Below are 18,319 nucleotides of genomic sequence, written 5' to 3'. Positions count from 1 at the left end.
GGAAATGGGGATAAAGGCAAGGCAGTGGTGAAATACCAACATTCAGAGGCAGTTGCAGTGCTTTACATGTGTCATTAGCCCTAAGTGCTCACATGCACAAAAAGCTGCAAGGACAGAGCTGCTGCAGCTGCTCTTTGTCTCTTCCTTATAAGCGATCACCCGTGCTCCAAGTGAGTTAGCTTAAAAATCCAAGTATGAGGTGGGGCACTGGAGCTCATCCTGTGCTGTTCCTCTCCTTTAGGTAGAAGGGAGACTTTTAATCTTCCAGACTGTCATCAATAGCTCTTCCTAGCATAAAATTCACTCAAAATTTGAAATTGCACTTTGCAGAGGTCTACTTCTCTGCCTATCAGGTCCCCTTTAAAAATTAATTTCAATATAGGTTCTTCTAGCCTGATGTCCAGCGGAAATGAGGCTTACGTGGTCATGGTGTCTGCATCTGTCTGCCTGTCTGTCCATCTCTCTAATAACTTTTGAACCCACTGGCTGATTTCAAACAAGTTTGGCAGAAGCGAAATTACATCCCTACAGATTTTGTGAAAATAAATGGCCTGACAGCAAAAAGAGACCCTACCACAGTCCCTGACAGGGAAGGTTACAGTGTGGGTTCACACCTTATTAGTGTTTTCACTTTTACGGAATATCTGAAATCTAATAAGTGCCTGATCTGTATGAAAAGCTTCAAATGAAGTTTATGCCATCTTAGACACCCTAGTCAATCAACCACAGCGTACAAATACACAGGAGATGTGGCTTTGTTAGTTCCAGTGCTCACTAAACTACTTGTTGGGTTGGTTTTATTTTTTCTGTACCAGAGGCTGCCATCAGCTCTGCTATTTCATGTGTGGCTAAATAAAATCTCTTTAATCCTAGGTGCTCTGTTCATTTGTAGCTGCGCAATGTAATCCTTTGTGTTCAGCTAAGGCTCCCACATGAAAGCAACAGAAGGTCCACAAATACATGTTTTATATTTAAAAGCAAGCGAACAATTCCCACATCCAAGTAAAAACAGCAGAGATTTTTCAGTTTGTTGTGATGAAATGTTTAGCCCCTGTCTCTCACTCTAAAAGACAAAGTGTTGCCTCTGTGTTGATACGATAAATAGGGGCAAGGAGCTGCGCGAAAGCTGAGGCACCCCCTTTCCCAATGCATGCATGTGTCCCTCCTGACCCCCTCCCCATTCTCACAGCAATACGTTCCAACCAAGCATATTTCCTATATGGAGTTTTTATAAGGTCTGATGATTCAGTGCCTTTTCATATAGCCTGACCCTCGGGCTGTTGTCCTGACAGCCTCACCTCAAAGACTGGTAAAAAGGGCTGTGCAAACAATCACAGAGGTAACCCAGCCCTTCGGGACTGGAGGAGAAGAAACGTGGCGGGCAGGGTGGGGGGAAGAACTTGTGCCTGGTCCTGCCCCTCTGGGATCAAGGGCTGAATTCCAGTTTCCACTCTAGAAGAGAGTGAGCCATTATTGTTTCAGCTCAGGTTTTCCTCTCTGCCCTTAGCACTGGCTTAAGAGGAAGAAGAAAGGGGAAGCCTGCTTTTGAATTGGGCTGAGGCAGCTCCAAATCCACGCAGAACTAGACTGTCAGTCCTTTGATTTATTTTGTTCCTGGGGATTACTCGCTGGAGGGGCTGCGTGTGCCTGGGCACGGTTGGGTCTCTTTGCTTTTCGTCTCTATTTAGGTGTCGTCCCAGCCAAGTCCTGGTTAAGGTCTTGCTTACTTTTCTGGTCTGGTTCCAAAACGTTTTCCAAAGGATGTAAACTAACCTATCAGGAAATATTACCTCTTATTGTAACCCTCCCCCAACCCCATTACAGTGTGTTAAATCTTCTGCCTTCAAACACCTCCCACATGTATTCTGGTTACTTGGGCCTAATTGCTTCACTTTCCTTTGCGAGGCAGTGCAGGTTGTGTACTAGATAAAGATACGACACCTTATATTTAGCATTAATTTTAACTGCGCTTGTCCTGAGCATACATCTCTCTTGCCAGTCCTTCCTGTGTAATTTCAGTCCCTAAATAGCCCACCTCATGATATATTCTTTGATAAATTTCCCAGCAGTGTTTTTGTTGTGACATAAACTGCTACAAGCTCTTGTTATAAACCTTTGGGTGCTCAGCTCTCTAGGAATAAAATTCCAATGCCTTCCCCCTCACGTTTTCTTTACATCTAATTTCTCCCGAGAGCAGTCAGCATCTACATGCAAAATAGGAGCAAAACCAGGGGAAGGTATTAAAAAGAAAGGATCATTTTGTGATAGTGGTAGAAGCCTTTTTTTAAGGAGGGGTATCATCCAAAACAGAACAACATGATTTACCCAAATGTCTGTGATCAACCATACTACATTTCTTTCTTGTTTGTTTGTTTGTTTTTTCTCCACAAAAGCAGCAACTCGTTAAAAATGAGTTTTGCAAAGAAAAGAGGATGGCTTAAGTGCTGGAGGATACAAGAGAGTGTTTTCCACTTCTCTGGAAAGAGTCCCAGCTCCAGCTTAGCCTGAGGTGATGGGGCTTTGCTGTCTGAAATGGAAGGGTAAATAAATAGGTGCCTGTGCCATGATTGTTATTAAACACTACACTCCCTCCCTGTGCTGGCTGGCACCACAGAAAAACTCGCAAAGGCTTGGTGGAGATTGCATCTTCTCAACTCTCTTCTCTGCAGCCAGGATCCAGGAGTTTGTGGGAAGACTGTTACGTGCGTCGCAAGCCGCGCTCTGCTTGTCCCGAGTCTGAAATTTCATTTGCGACGGCTGCCAACCCAGCGCAGGAATGGGTGCATTAGTCACGTCAAGTATTGGTAGAGCTAAAAAGCCTGAAACAAGGGGATTTCAGGGTGGAGAGAAGAAGCGTTTGCCTTCACCGTTCTCCCTCCAGCAACCCAAAGAGCTGCAGGCGGTGGAAGGCAGGTGTGTCACTGCTGCAGCAGCAGTGACAGGCTGCAATCCAGAGGATGAAGAAATGCTTTCAGATGCTTCCTTTCTGTCATATTACACTGCCTCAGGGAGAAAACCTAGCTGCTGAATTGGAGAATTGCCGCAACTGAGTCAAGTGCTTCTGGCCTCCCACTCAGTTTTTCAGCTGTTGTTTCCATGTGAGAGTAAATAGGTAAGAGAGTCCTCTGAAGAGAGCAGAAAGGAACAACTGCGTTTGCGGGCTCATTTCTTGCAGCAAGGTATTCGCTGACTGAGCGCGCACAGAAAGGCCTTTAGCTGTTTTCCCCGGCTGCTCCCATTCACAGGGCAACAGTTTGAGGCAGTTTCCTGTAAGAAACAGTGCTGACCCAGGTCTCTTGCTTAATCTTTCAACGCCCATATAAGCAAGGACTCAAAATTGGTTGCAATTCAGAATTCACCTGAGCTACCCTGAACGACCTTGGCCAAGTTGTCTGCTGTGCCTCAGTTCCCTACCTGTAAAATGAGGAAAATACTGCTCTACTTCGCAGAACTGCTACAGGGAAGAGCTTAGAAAATAAGAACCCAAACCAACATTACCGACATTTACTTTGGTTTCTCCTGCAAGGCAGGGAGAAAAAAAGACAGCTGTAGAGTCCCTTTGCACATGAGCCAAACCCTGAATGGAAGCTCTCGCTAAAGAAAACAGCGAGGAATAAGCAATGCAGTCTCTGAATAGGATGCTTAATTGCAGCTATAATTACATAGCTCTCAAATCACAGTGTGCTTTATAGACAAAGGAACACCAGGAATGGGGGTACTGAAAAGTTAAGGCAGCAACAAGTCTACAGCATGGTGATCTTACCTGTGTACTGGCCACCTGTCCGCCTGCATTGCTACTGACTTTTTGGAGAAGAAAATGCTTAGGGGGGGAGGAGTGGAGCACAGAGGGAAGGCTGGGGTGGGTATCCCAGGGAGAGGCAGGAGGGATGAGGAGCAGACTGGCAGGAAGCAATTAATGGGACAATCCCGATATGGTGGAACAGGCCACCAGCCAGTGTGGCAAGATGAGGTGTGCGATGGAGTTATGTGCTGATGACAGGGATGAGACGTCCCTGTGCTATGTGGTGGGTAAGAGGGAGTCAGTGGAGGGAATGCAAGAGACGTGATATGTCCGAGAGTGAACAAAATAATTTGAAAAACTGCATAATCCCTGGAGGAAAGGAGAGCAGTGGGAAGCCAAGATGACGCTCTGGTGCATGCAGAGTTTTAAGCATCCTGGAAGATGGCTAAAAAAAGCCATGGCAAAAAAAGGAACCCCTGTTTTTTATACGAGGGGACAAAGAATAGAACTGTGAAGCTTGGTTATGAGGAGAAGATAGAAGTGGGCCCTAAACTACAAAAATGAACAGGTAGAAAGCAGTTTGGTCATCACAATAAATGCAAAACAGCATAGGAAAGAAAAAGGGAACCCTCTGAGAGAAGGTGCAGAAGGCTTAAGTGTAGGCTTAGATCTGGAGATGGAACAAGGACATTTGTGATTCATGAACATAAAGAAAGATACAGGTAGATTTTAAGATGTGCTAGAAGTGTGTTCATTGGTTTTGGAAGATGCCCTTTACTGATCAGCATACATTGGCCTCTGATGTGTATTTAGCTTAAAAATATCCAGAGAGGCAATGTAAAGGAGAAGCCAGCTGCTCATGACCTTATCAGAAGCACCACTAGCTCCAGAGGATCCCTGCCTTTCCCTCGCCAGTGTTTGTGTCCAGCAATGCCACAGTGAAGGCAGATGAAGTGGGTGCAACTGACTCCTGTGAGTCAGAAAAAACAAATACAAGGAGCCGACCAGACCTCCCTTCTGAAAGGCTGTTTCCAGAGAGACGTGTTGTAGGTGTGAAAGCAAAACTTTACAGGAAGTTATGCTTGAAATCTGCTGTTTAATTTTTTGCCTTATAAATCCAGAACTAAGGCCATAAAAAACATTGCTCCAAGTAGGGGTGCACTCCGGCCACCCCAAAGCTACACAAGGAGAAACGAGCATAGTGCCTACGTTTTGATACAGGAGACACTCCTTCCTGGGGCTACGGTAGGGAAGAGCTTCTAAGCCAGCCAGCCTGAAGCATGGTCTTGGTCCTGAGAAAGAGTCACAGGGACAGTGACTCAGGCTGTCCCTCCCTGGGTCTACGGACAACTGAATTCAGGCTTAGAATATCGTATTTTCAGATCAGCATGGGAAGAAAGATATGTTCTTGAATTTTTCCAAAAGCAAAACCCAAATGCATAATGCACTTATGTTCTTCCAGTGCCTGTTTTTAGATCCATTTCTTTTGCAACTCAATTAATCAAGATCTCGCTGCTCATTTTAAAGTAAGTGGCATTTCTCTTACGGAGGTTTAGAGCTTTCAGTCTTAGAGGTTTAAAAATAATCAAATGGATTCTGAGCTAATCCAGATTCATAAACCATTCTTGTCTGTTAATATCTGAACACTTTGATCATCATATTTAAGAGATTCTTTTCTCCTGAGGGGTAGTTTTCAGACAGATTGCCCCCCACTACTCTTTATTTTGAGGCTGCAGTAGGTTACCATGCTGCACCCTCATCCAAAACACATAGGAGGAAGGGAGAGGGAGGAGGAGCTGCAGCAGAAATAAGCCATGGCTCTGAGCTTACCCATGTGCCTTTTTCCCCTCTTCTCCTGACAATGGAGAATCCATAGATCTCTCCTTGTGTTTAGCCTATCCTCCTCACCTGCTCTTTTCTATTTACCCTGCCATCCTTTTGTGGGATCTTTTAAAACTCTTCCCTTGAGAGTGACCATGGGCATTTTTTCCTTGTACTCGTCCAGCAAGGCTGGCTCAGTAACATGTTTCTGCTTGTCAGACCCCCACACCTTCTTCCCCACCCTCCTGTATTTATTTTCTTCTGTTGGAGAAGCAGCTGCATCCCCTGAGGAAAAGTGCAGCTTGTGGTAGATCCCCACCAGAGTATCTCAGCTCTGACAAGCAGGATGAGAGAGTCCAGTCTTCATGGCTCTCCTTCCACTTTGTTGAGGTTGCCAATTAGTAGAGGAAGCAATGATTGGATTTCCCCCCCCCCCCCATGCTGACAATTGACCTAAGCCACAGTAAGGCAGGAAATGCAATTAGACAGCAGATGATCTTGGGAAGGACTGCAACTAATTGCTTAGCATTTTGCATTTCTCACAAACATTTAATTTATCCTTCTACTCTTCCTGAAAGTCACGTATACGACATAGTGGGATCATTTAATCCCCTCATGTAAGGTAATTGCCTTGTGATCCTCTTTCAGCACTGCAGAGCAATGTGAATAGCAAATTACAGCTCAAATATCACTCATGCCAATGCTTGGGGTAACACTGTGAGAAGCAATGTGAGGGACGTACTGGTGGCCTTGGTCACCAGGTAGCACAGCGACTTTCCAGCTAGGCTTCATCTGAAGCTGCAGCAAGGCTCTTTTGAGTGTGGGGCCGAATCCGCCATGGCAAAGCAACATCACAGCCTCTGTCCATCACCTCCAGGAAGCTCTGGCTGACACTCAACATTGGAGAACCAGAAGCAGTCACGATACCCACAGGAGAACAAGTAGCACCGTGTGTGAGTCCCAGCATGGGAGAATGGGTAGGCCTGACATTTGGGATGGGAAACGGATAGGCTCCTGCTCTGGGTGTCTAGGACATGCAGCTATATACTGCTGTGGCACTACACAGCAATGCTGGAAAATTCATTCAGTCAGCTGGAAGAGGGCGAGTTTGGTTTGGGTTGTTTGTCTGCAGCACTAGGTAACCTACTTTTATGAACACTGCCCTGGCAAATTAATTAGATCAGGGTGATTCCCTGCTTTCATCTACTCAGTGGCCTGCCGGTCCCTTTTGTTCTGAGCTCATCTGCGTTTGGAAGGTAAACACAAGGTACGCCCATGGTGACCTTTAGAACTAGAAGCCTTTACAGTTTGCATAACACTGCAGATATATACGCCATGATAATAAATAAGCTAGGGTAATTACAGAATAAATCCTTGCCCCAAAGAGATACCCAGATGTGAATGGTGAAGTACGCTGCCAAACATAAAGTACGGCTCAACCAGAGAGGAGTGTGCTGCAAACAGCCAGGGTTTTTGCAAGAGGGGGGAAGAAAGCCTAGTCAACATGAACAGGCTCCAAAGGCAAGCTGAAAGAAGTCAGAAAGACAGAGGGGATGAAAAAGAAAGTGAGAGAGATGTTTAACTGCTGCACAAGAGTGAGGGCCCAAAGACAGGGATTGCAAGAGATTATGAGAAATGCTATGTATCCATGGCATAAAGATAGTCATGGAAAAGGAAGAGGAGCTTTAAGTCTGACATCCATGGCTCTGCCATTGTCCTGCTACGCTTGCTACCTTTGGCAAGTCACTTCACCTTCATCTCACTTCCCTCCTCCGCTTTGTACATCTTGGCACCCTGACTTGCAAATGCTTTGGAGTAAGACTGTCATTACTACAGGCATGAGAAGTGCCCACTGCAACCATGGTCTAAACTTAGCCAGTGCAACTCTGTCATGAAGGACAACAAAATCCAATGGAAGATCAAAAGCTGTTGCATAGACTTGGACACAAGCAAGGCACGTCTGGTAACAGGGACCGACAGCCTGTGCTGTGGGGATGAAGGAGAACAGGATGCTGGACAGGAGAGGGCAACACCGGTCACCAAGAATGCAGCTTGCTCATGGCAGCAGGATAAGAGAAAGAGCAATGAAGAGAAAGAAATGTTAAAATCTTGATATGTGGGTGGAGGTGAAGAGACAAGCAATGGTTCAGTAGAAAAGGCAGGTGCTATTTTAGTCAGACTGGGCTAATTTCAGCTCTGATGTAACTCCATTTACGTCAATTTTAGTCAGTGGGATTACACAAAAGATTAATTTAGGTCAGTGAGTTGAGGTGAGGGTGAGTCAGCGCAAAATAAGTTTTGGGGTGCAAGGGAGAGATGTGAGACAAGGACCAGGTGAAGAACTGGAGCCATCCTGGATTTGGAGAGATGTTTGAGAAGGGAGGGCGGGGATGAGAGTGGGCGAACAAGTGGCAGCAAAGACAAACAGGCCACGGGACCCTGCAAGGATGTTTGCCGATGATTTTTGTTCCAACCCAGGACAATTTTCAAAGAAAGGCATTCTCCCTGAACTCTGCAACGCAGTGGTTATTTACCCCTTACTCCTTCTCATGGTCCACCTCCCCTTGCCGCTCCTTCAGGCAGCTTGCACACCAACACACCATACTCACTGAGAGATCATAACAATTTAGCTTTGTTTTTTTTTTATTTTTTGGTGTGTTTAATCACAAAACATTCCAGGTTTAACCTGAAATAAATTTTGGATCAGGGTTTCACAGGGCAACAGCTGCATTTAGCAGGGAGAATGGGTCTGATTCACTCCTGGTACAGCTTCACTGGAGTCAATGGAAATGAATTTGTTCCATTAATTCTCCAGAGACAGCGTGAAAGCCAAATGAAACCAGACAGGGCTATTCTCAGGCTGACAAAATCATCCACACCTTAACTCTCACCAGCCTGCCCATGGAACACATGGAACAAGCACCTGAAATACCTGACACCATCTTTAAGGTTTGCAAAGAAGTGCCTCTCAACAATGCATAGGAAATAAAAGAATGATGCCATTACTCTTAATGAAACGAAAACAAAAAATAATTAAGCACATCTCTTGCTTCCTTTCCATTCCACTCTTCTTTTCTTTCCCTGCACATGCTTTCCATCAATTGTTTCTGAGGCCTCTTTTAAATTGGTGTTTACTTTCTCGTAATTCCATGTACTGAGATAATGTAACACCATGAATCCTTTTCTCGCCCCTGTCCTCGTTTCCCCTAGCTTTTGTTTTCCCATTCAGTTTTTATGTTTTTGTTCTTTGAAATCATGATCTTCAATTGTATTTTATTTTCATTCCCTTCCTCTATAGCTTGGCCCTGTTTTCATTCCTGTTCTCTCGTTCCTTGTTTAGCATCAGCTTTAGTTGAGAGAAGAAGAAAGTCAGCAGGCTGTTAAGGTTAAAGATTAACTTTAACCATCTCTTTGACACCTACCCCAAACTCAGCTCCCTCAGTTTCCCACCTTCCACAAATACTTGGTACTGCACAAGAAATAAACACCCACAAAGCGCTCTCGTCTTATATTCAATCACCATAATAAATACAAACTCTCTTCTGTAACATTCAATCATTATATTTAGTCTTAATATCATGCTTTTCATCTGCAAACACCCACACAAGCATTGGTTAATTTGTCCTTACAACAGCCCTGCAAGATAGGTAATTACGTGTTATTATCTACATTTTACACATAAGGAAACTCCAGGAGAAATTATGAAACTCCTAACAAGCACACATGCCCACAAATCTAAACAGGTACTAACTATAACTTCTACAAATGCACACATACACACAGTACTCTACATATATATTAGCGTACGCCAAAAATAAGGGATTAGCAAGCTTGCTGTAGGACAGGAGAGAGGTGCTCGACACATTACGTCCACCAAAAAGAAACATGAGATTGCCCTGTACAGCAGAGGAGAGGTGCAGGAAGCAAACAACGAGCTCTCTGGAGCATGCTCTGTAGTTTCGGGGCAGCATTTCATGACCTCCCTTTCCTGCAGATGAGCAAATGTGCAAGGTGAACAACTCCTTGCCCCCATGTACTTTTTCTGAAGCACCACCGAGGTTTCATTTCATATTTGCAGTTTCACCACTGGTGACCGCCCTCACTCTATCAACACTTGTTTCTGACAAGAAGTTGGGAAAACCCAGTCATGCACAACCCCCAAGTGAGCTCCTGACCTATTTGAATGCTAATTACCTCTTAGTGCTCTATCCAACTCGTTCTACTGCCTATCGAGATGTCAGGATGGGAAGATAATAGACCTTCTGGACTGCGGGCAGCTGCACACACCAAACCATAGAAATATGGAAGAAACATTAGTGGGAAAGCCAGAGAACAAAAATGAAGACATGAGTAATTACCTTTGATCTAGGATGTCAGCTGCCTGTGCCAGAGTATCCTGCGTGCAGCAACTCCCCTCCACCGCGGGGACAGGATGCTCCGTTCCCGTCCCACGCGGTGCTCCCTCACAGCAGCCCTTGCACCGCAGAGGCTCCAGGGACTCTGCAGGGTCTGTCGGGTTCCGTTTTGGAGGGTCAGACCCTCAAGTGTAGTTAGACATTGAATTCCTACTTATGCAGAGGAGCTCCACTGCAACTAGTGGGCATTAGATGCCATTAATATAAAGAAATTTGATATGAAAATAAAGACGTCTGTAAGGATTTGGGCCTTTGTGACTTCCCATTTCATTGTCCTCCGTTCAGCGTGACGCTGAGGCTCTCATGGACTTGGGAGTCATGGTTCAATGAAAACTACCCTTTTCCCCCTTTGTCTGTCCTGTCTTATTTTCTGAACCTGTCACATCCTCTCTCACCACAGGTGTGTCCAGGCAAATGATTTCAATATTGTCTTCCTTTCACCTCTTGTGTTTTGGGTGGGACTGGGGACAAAGCTATAGGACAGAGCTTGCCAAGATGACTATACATTGCTTGTTCCATAAAAACTGACACAAGGCCCCATGTCTTCTCTGTACCAATAAAAATGTTGTTAAGGCTGTGTCATTGCTAGATTTTTTCCTATTCCAGATTTTCTTAAAATCCTTTACTGTTTTTAGCTTTTCCAGCCAGGGTTGTGTCCTCGATGCATTCGGTTTTCCATGTCAGTTTTCTATATTTCATAATTTCTGTTTCAGAACAATTGTGGTCTCTTTTTTTCTTTCCCTTAGTTGGCATATGTTACTTTTTTACTTCTAATTGCTGCTTGAGCTCTGCCACTGAGCCAGCACAGGCTGCTGCTTCCTAAAACACAGACATTGATGCCAAGGCTGAAACTTCACAGAGTTCTGCCAAACCTGCTGACTCCGGATTCCCACATCACAGGGGTTCTCTCAGCTTCATTCCTTATTAATTACAATCAATCATTCATACCACAGGAGTGACCCAAACTTCCAGACTCGTTCACGACCCAAGTGTCTGTGTGCTGTGCAGACAGGGACAGAAGGCCAGCCCTGTCTTACAAACTACAAGTTGACAAGGTGAGGCAAAATGATTGTTCCAGGTAAAAATTGTGGTCCTACATAGATGAGTGGTCTTTGCTTTAAGGACTCTCCTTTCCTTGGTGCTCTTTATCGATAGGTAAAGGATCAGACCACCAGCAGAGCACCTGGTTTCCCCATCCACTGGATGTGGGGAAACCCCACTGCTTCAGTGGGAGCAAAGCTGCAAGAGGGGAGGGGAGAAGCACCGGGGAGCACTGACAGCGGAGTTACTACTTGCATAGTGGTGCTGCTGAGGGTCCTGTAGCACAAACAAGTGTTAAAAGGGATTTCAAGTCAGGGAGGGAAATACTTAACTCATATAACATGCACTGAAACGTTCTGATCAGTCAAAAATGCCTGCTGCTTTGGCCATCGCAGTGATCTATCCTACCTCATTGCTTCCTTGTGCTAATCCTGTCTGTGTGCCTGTACCCACCTCTTATCACTGCCTGGAAACTGCAAGAGCTCTGGGGCACAGCCACAGTGCCAGTACTAGAGGGCCTTGATCTTGGTCTGGATTCAACATTCCCAAGTGCTTACAGCAACTTAGGAGTAGTAAGAATAAATATTAAAATAATACTAGCAAACCTTAAAAACACCATACACACCAAAAAAAAAAAAAAAGCACGCTAATGTCCATGATAGGTGTAATGAAATGGAAAGCAAATCTACACATCCTTGAGAGAGAAAGTGATGGGGCTGGTGAACTTTAGGAACACTGTAGAATGAATTCCAGGACCATAATGAAGCATTTGAGCTGGGGATGAAGGATGAAGAAATTAGAAGCTACGATGATGAAGACAAGAGCTTCCAGCTAATGTGGGAATGCAAAGGGAGACAGTGGCGGGATGCAAATAGGAGGTTGATGTGATTGCAGTGCTGAGCCAGCCAAGCCTTGTCTATACTAGCAGTACACATCCTATTAGAAAGAGTTTTGCACCCACGCTCTAAGTAACAGGATGCTCAACATAAATTTGAATTTTGCATGAACAAAAGACAGCTGCATTAAAAATGGGTTAGTCAGTCTTGGTTAATGCTCTCTGAACACAACACGTGTGTTGTATACGCTACACTTCAGCCTCCTTGGGCACTGTATTCCTCAAAATGTTAGCTCTCCTTTACATGGGATAGTCATTTATGTACATTTACAACACAGTCGTTCTTCACTGACTCCCCTGTGAGGTCTGTTATTCTACACTGGACGGGCCTCCACCAAACACAGTGTCCTCCACTTCCATTGTGTGGATTGCGTGCATCCATGCAGGATGCTTGGCTTGACCACGTACTGTGAAACAGTCATGCCACAGTCACCAGCCTGAGTTATTTACCGAGCTAAACTAGCTCTAAGTTAACCAGCTGTTTTTCCTAAGTGACATGTTTTCCCTGTAAGGACATGGTTGGGGAAAAAACCCTCCACTTTTGTAGCAGCTTTTTCAATAAACTGGAGGCCACAGAAATAAGGAAGGTAGAAACAATAAAGCATAATATGAAAAGTATTTCGAGAAGAGCTTTGGAGCTGTGGTCAGCTTTGAGTCATGAGAAAATAAAACCATGAGGCTTTGACCATATTAGACTGTCTTACAGAGTTAAGTATAAAGATTTTTTAAATAGATAAATGAAAATTATAATTTCAAAGAGGACTAAATCACTACCCACACCCTTTGGCTCCCTACATGAAGATCTTATCAAATTAAATTACGATCTCTTTCTGGAATAACGAGGTAGAACCTCAGCTGGTAAAAATCAGAATAGCTCCATAGACTCAAAACATACAACAGTGACTTACTCAGCCAAAGCTCCATCCCACTGCCTGCTCAGATGTCTTCTCAGGTGTCCCCCTTCCTCCCAGAGCCACACTCAAGCCTGCGTGTGCCACAGCTGCACATTCAGGCTAAAACAGGCTGCTGTTCAGAGACAGCTTTCTCTAGATCCAGGAAAGGCAGCACTTCAGAAAAATAGGTTTCATATTTAAATGTTTGTTGTAAGGACTATAAACACCACCAGTCTTTTGTCAGTAATGGTATCTCTCATTATAGTGGTTGGCCTTCAATTCACCAACAGAGCCAAAGGCTTCAGAAGACTGAAGGGACAGTCGTGACCATGTTCTCCAGCTTCCCGTGACCAAAGCCAGAGTATTTCACCCTGTAAATCTTGTATCCAGCCCTCTTGCCAGCCTTGAGCTGGAGACTCTGTGGTAGAGATCACAACAAGCTTGCTACATCGTTCAAGTGGTTATGAACCTTCTCTTAAATATGCATGCTTTATTTTCAGTCAGAATTTGCCTAAAATTAGTGCAAACCACCCATTTGTGTATCTTGAAGCCTCACCTCTTATTTTTTTGAGTCCTAAATTCAAGATGTTTACAACTGGTGTTCTAGAGTGCATTCTGCTGTGTAAGTGCTTGTGAAATGTCTGTGCTCTTCAAGTTATGCACATTTTAAATGAGAATATGCAGCTATCATTTTGGTCAGCTGATGCTGAAGATTGAAACTTGTAAGCACTGGTGTGCTCTCCAACCTGATAAACACGACTGATAGCTGCACCCCACCCAGAAAGAGAGCATCAGCAACAAGTGGCACTAATTTAGCTGTTTCATAGGGTAGCAAGGTGCCTCTTGCTATTATTTTTTTTTCTTCTGAAAACTGTTGTGCATGGTCCATTCCTCTCAGAGGTAATGTTGATAACAGCTTGAATGACTGAGAGTTTTACTGTTGTGACCATGTTCAGAATTAGTTTCTTCCTGCTTTAATTTACAGTTAAACAAATAACAAACTATTACAGCTTTGCTGTTTAAATGAAAAGACTTTCTGCGAGCTTCCACAGAGGGGATGTAGGATGCACTATTTGTAGCAGATCTGAGTTCTTTCTCCCTTTCTCACCCCCACCCCGCTCTCCCAAACAAGCTTTAAAGAAAGGATTCCCTACTCATGTAAAGGCATTATGGCAACCTCAAAGCCAAGTAAGTTTTCATTTTGCTGAGTCTGCAGCCTGGGATGAGGTGATCTAATAGCTCCTGCTGCCAGAACTGGGAGGTTTTGTCTTCCCCTTTCCCCTCCTGGCTGTGCATTCCCACTGCTCACCCTGCACTGGCTCTGGGCCTCCTTACGCTGTCCTCGGTGAGCTGACTCAACTCGTCAACTCGGCGAAAAACAAGTGAATCGTTTTCTGCAGGGTAGCAGTGAGCTGTTAGATTGACTCACCTGCTCTGATGAAATCATGGCCATTGTTATTAGCAGATCATCTGCATCTGATAACAGGCAAATAGCTGCCATCACAATGGCGAGCTCAGATGTACAGATATACAACTGCAGAGAGGTGGTTCTCTGCTGCCACATATCCCTCTTATTGTCACCTCCGTCAAGTGAATGTAAAAAGCTGCTAGTTCAGAATGAGCTGTCAGTGGTACACATGCATTCAGCTCTGATGGAAATGATTCTAGAAGGGGCAGATCGAAGGGCAGTTTCCCCTTCTCCTTAGTGCTGGTAGCAAACTTGTAGCTGATTTCCCCCTCTCCCCACAAATTTTGATGACACCAAAAAAAAAAGGGGGGGCTGATGCAGTCTCCTTCTAATTCAGCATTTTGGAAACAAACTGTTGGCGTGCTGCACCTGGCAGAAAACATTCAGTCATGAGAAAGGTCATCGTGGACTGGTTCCTGCTGTTTGTTATTGTCTGTTGGCGCTGCAATAGCACCATTCTTGGAATTTGACAAGACAGAGGGACTGGCCAGTACCACAAGGAAGCTACAGTCTGAGTCAGACAGACTCAGTACGGACATAAAAGATACAATGCAAATGACCTCTTCTACATCAGTAGAGAAGGTGCTGCTTCTTTTTTTTCTTTTCTTTAGCTGTGGCTGGATATCACTGAATGGTTTTCCAGAAGCACCTCTTAAACAGGGAATTGAACTGCAGTCATGATATCAGGACGCTGTCACCATTTTATAGCTTTAAGTGCACCTTAATAGACTCATGTCCTAAACTGCAGGGGTTTTGCCACAGATTTGCTCTCATTTTTATTTGTGACAAACAAACTTGCCATGGCTGTATCCTTCATAAATCCTGGTGGAAATGAGCCTGCTTGGACTAGTGGGGAGAAGCCGCAAGATATCTAGAGATCTTTTAATTTGTTTGTTTCTTCTTCCTCCCTTTGTTGCCCGAGCTAATTTTATTTCTGCATGTCTACAAGGATCCCTGCACGCCTGCCATTTGTGAAATTTTGCATTTTCATGTTAGCAGGCTGGACATCCGCCAAGCGGCTCTCACTTGCACAATGACAGCAGACAATGTGCTTTGAATTTTCCCTCTGCACAAAGGTCAGTGAACTTTTCCTACTCACTTGCCTGCTCCCCTGCTGTCCTGTAGCTTGCAGATAAGTCCTCAGCTGTTTTCTACTGTCAGTTTTGCTTATGTAAGAAACTTCTTTTGCGTTTGATGCAAATTAAGGCTCCTGAATTGGGTCACATGAAAGCTGCCTCTAAAAATTGGAGAAATTGGCAATGCTCTGCCCTCTTCCTCAGTGCTATTAAAGGCTTTATCAAACACTTAGTTCATGGTTCCCCACTGAAATGCAAAGCTTTCAGCAGCAAGGAGTGGCTGGGTGTCAGAAGCTCTTTACTCAATGCGTATGTTTTAACCAGTAAATGTTACTGCCTGGATCATCTAGGGAACACTAATGGTTTCAACTGATCTCTATAGGGTTTCATTTAAAAGCAGCTAAGCCAATTGCTTTGAACAAGTATTTGAAATGAGATGTCTGCAGAGGACTTTCTTATATCAGCACAGAGGCAAAAGCTGGGCGATGGGCTTTCTAGTGCATCCAAGGACAGCGACGTGATGGGCTGCAGCTGCAGGGAGGTGCGGGTAGGCTTCTTGGCCGCTTTGGGCAGGGGCGGGCAGCATTGGCAGGAACGGCATTGCCAAATACCTCTCACGCCTAGTCTGGTGTAACCCAGGCTCCTTGGCAGAGAGCTGCAGAAGCAGAGCAAGAGTCTGAACACAGCCCTAGCCCAGATGGCCACATCTCTGTCCCACCAGACATCGTTGCTGTCCCTATGATGTGGCATTGATATAATTAAAGACCTACTGCTTCCCCACTCAGGGTAGAGCTCACCCTTCACCTTACTGCTGGACTACAGCTGCTGGGGCATTGCTCCTGCAGTGCAAAATATCCCAGCTGATACCGCATTGCTGTGCAAGGCTGATTTCTCCTGACCACGTGATCGTGGCTGCTGGATCTTTTGCTTCTGCCATCCTTGGTTGCTCTCCACACAGGCTGAAGACAAAATGGCCTTCCAAGAGCCTGCAGCATCAGGATCCCATTGGGGAGGAAGGATGAGGGGTGCTGCTGAATACAAAAGATGGTGAACAGGTGCCTGGTGTGAAAAGCTCCAAATTTTCTGCACAGCCCACTGAAATTGGGAACTACTTTCAATTAAAAAAAAAAAAACAACAAAACAACAACCGAGGAACTTGATATATCCGTGGTACAGGGGGACTGGCCTGGCAGCCTGATCAGGTGCTGCCTTTGTGACAGCACTGAGGATCATCTCCCTTGTGCTCTTATGCTGTCAGCAGTCAGAGGGGAACCAGCCATGTTCCCGTTGTTTCTGCAGCACGCTCCAGTGAGTGCAGCCATTATAGTAAGCATGTATGCCAAGACAGAGACATCTCTATTCTGTGGCACAGAAAACCGCCTGCACAGCTTTTGCATGAAAGGAGATTTCCATTTACTGTTTTTCTCTCAGCCTTATTAATCACAGAGACATTTATAAACAAAATATGGATCTGCAGCAGAATGTAGGCTCAGCTGTGCTCATCAAACTTATTTTTCCATGTGCAGTCCAGCTTCCTCTGTTTCATTTGTTATAATAATGTTTGCCTTCCCACATAGTTTTCCTGCTTTTATCTCTGTTTACAATCTCTTTTCTCATGAACTGTCTGTCTGTCTTAAGAAAAATACCAAACAAAATACTTCTCTGGATTCCTCTTTATTCCTTCCCATTTTGGTTTCACAGTGGGCTCTCTCAGAATGTGTTCTGGAAGGTTATTTCTTTAGGAAACATTGACAAATGTCAGGTAAAGCACGGGCTTTAAGTGAAGCACCACAAGGATTGTGTTACAATTAAAACTTGTTGGAAGAAGGAGCAGGAAGGTTGGCAGGGTATATGGGTGGAGGAGAGGAGTGTCTCTCTTTTTCCTTATTAAGTGACTTGATCTATATGAGATATCATTTAATGGGTAGACTACAGCAGAAAATGGCATGAGGCATGGAAAACGCCTCCATCTTGTGGCTACAGCACCTTCTACCCCAGCAAAACTCCCCTCTTTGCCCACACCTCTTCTTGTATCCAGAGACTCCATTGCCTTGGGAAGTGCCGTGGTTCTTCTCTGGGCTGTTGTTTTGCTGGGAGGAAAACAACTTCTACTGTGGGAGGGCACAAAAATGTAGTCTGACGCCTGTGCCTCCCAGCTGTTGGCATGTGCAGTAAATGCAGGTAGCACTGCCTCTACTCTGGGGAGCTGGCAAGGACAAAAAGCAGAGGCAAGCGAGACTGGGTCTTGCAGACCAAACCTTGGCCAGCTGCACAAGGCAGTGCAAAACATGGCACTAGTATAGTTATCACAGATGCCACGATACCTTTGCCTCCTAGCAATTTCGATGTCATTAGGTGCTGCTCATAATGGGAAATCATCATTTTACTGTGGTTCTGGTATGTTGTCCATAATTAGTGTGCAGTCCTTTAATGCTTATTACCTTAAGTATTAATTCCTTAAACATCAATTAAAAAAATCACGTGAAAATTTACCTCTTCCTCAAACGAATCATGAGTTAACATGGGGGTACTTACAATGTACTACTTAGACTTGCTTAATTAGTTAATCTCTGTAAAGGGGTTTCAAATGTGTGAAGAGCTATCAAACTGCTAAGTGCATTATCTTCAATTAATTTTGTGCAACTACGTCTTCACTACCAAGAGGGTCTTTAGATTGCTGAGGAAAGGAAAAGGAGACGTTGCTTCTAATTTTAAATGTAACTAATAAAAAAAAAAAAAAGAATTAATTGAAAGATGATTTGACATGGTGGGAATACGGGTGAACAAACCATTTCTTCTGTTTCAGCCAGACCTGAATATGAAAGATTCATCATTCATATCCCTCCTCTGCCTTTTCTGGTCTGTGGTTTCTTTGCTTCCATCTTCCCCTGGTCTTAATCCTCTCTCTCACTGAATATTAACTGTCTCTCTTCCAAATTCGATATTACCTATAGCAAAAAAAAAAAAA

This window comes from Grus americana, unplaced genomic scaffold (genome assembly GCF_028858705.1).
Source record: "Grus americana isolate bGruAme1 unplaced genomic scaffold, bGruAme1.mat H_29, whole genome shotgun sequence".
Taxonomy (NCBI): domain Eukaryota; kingdom Metazoa; phylum Chordata; class Aves; order Gruiformes; family Gruidae; genus Grus; species Grus americana.
This window is presented reverse-complemented; position numbering follows the sequence as displayed.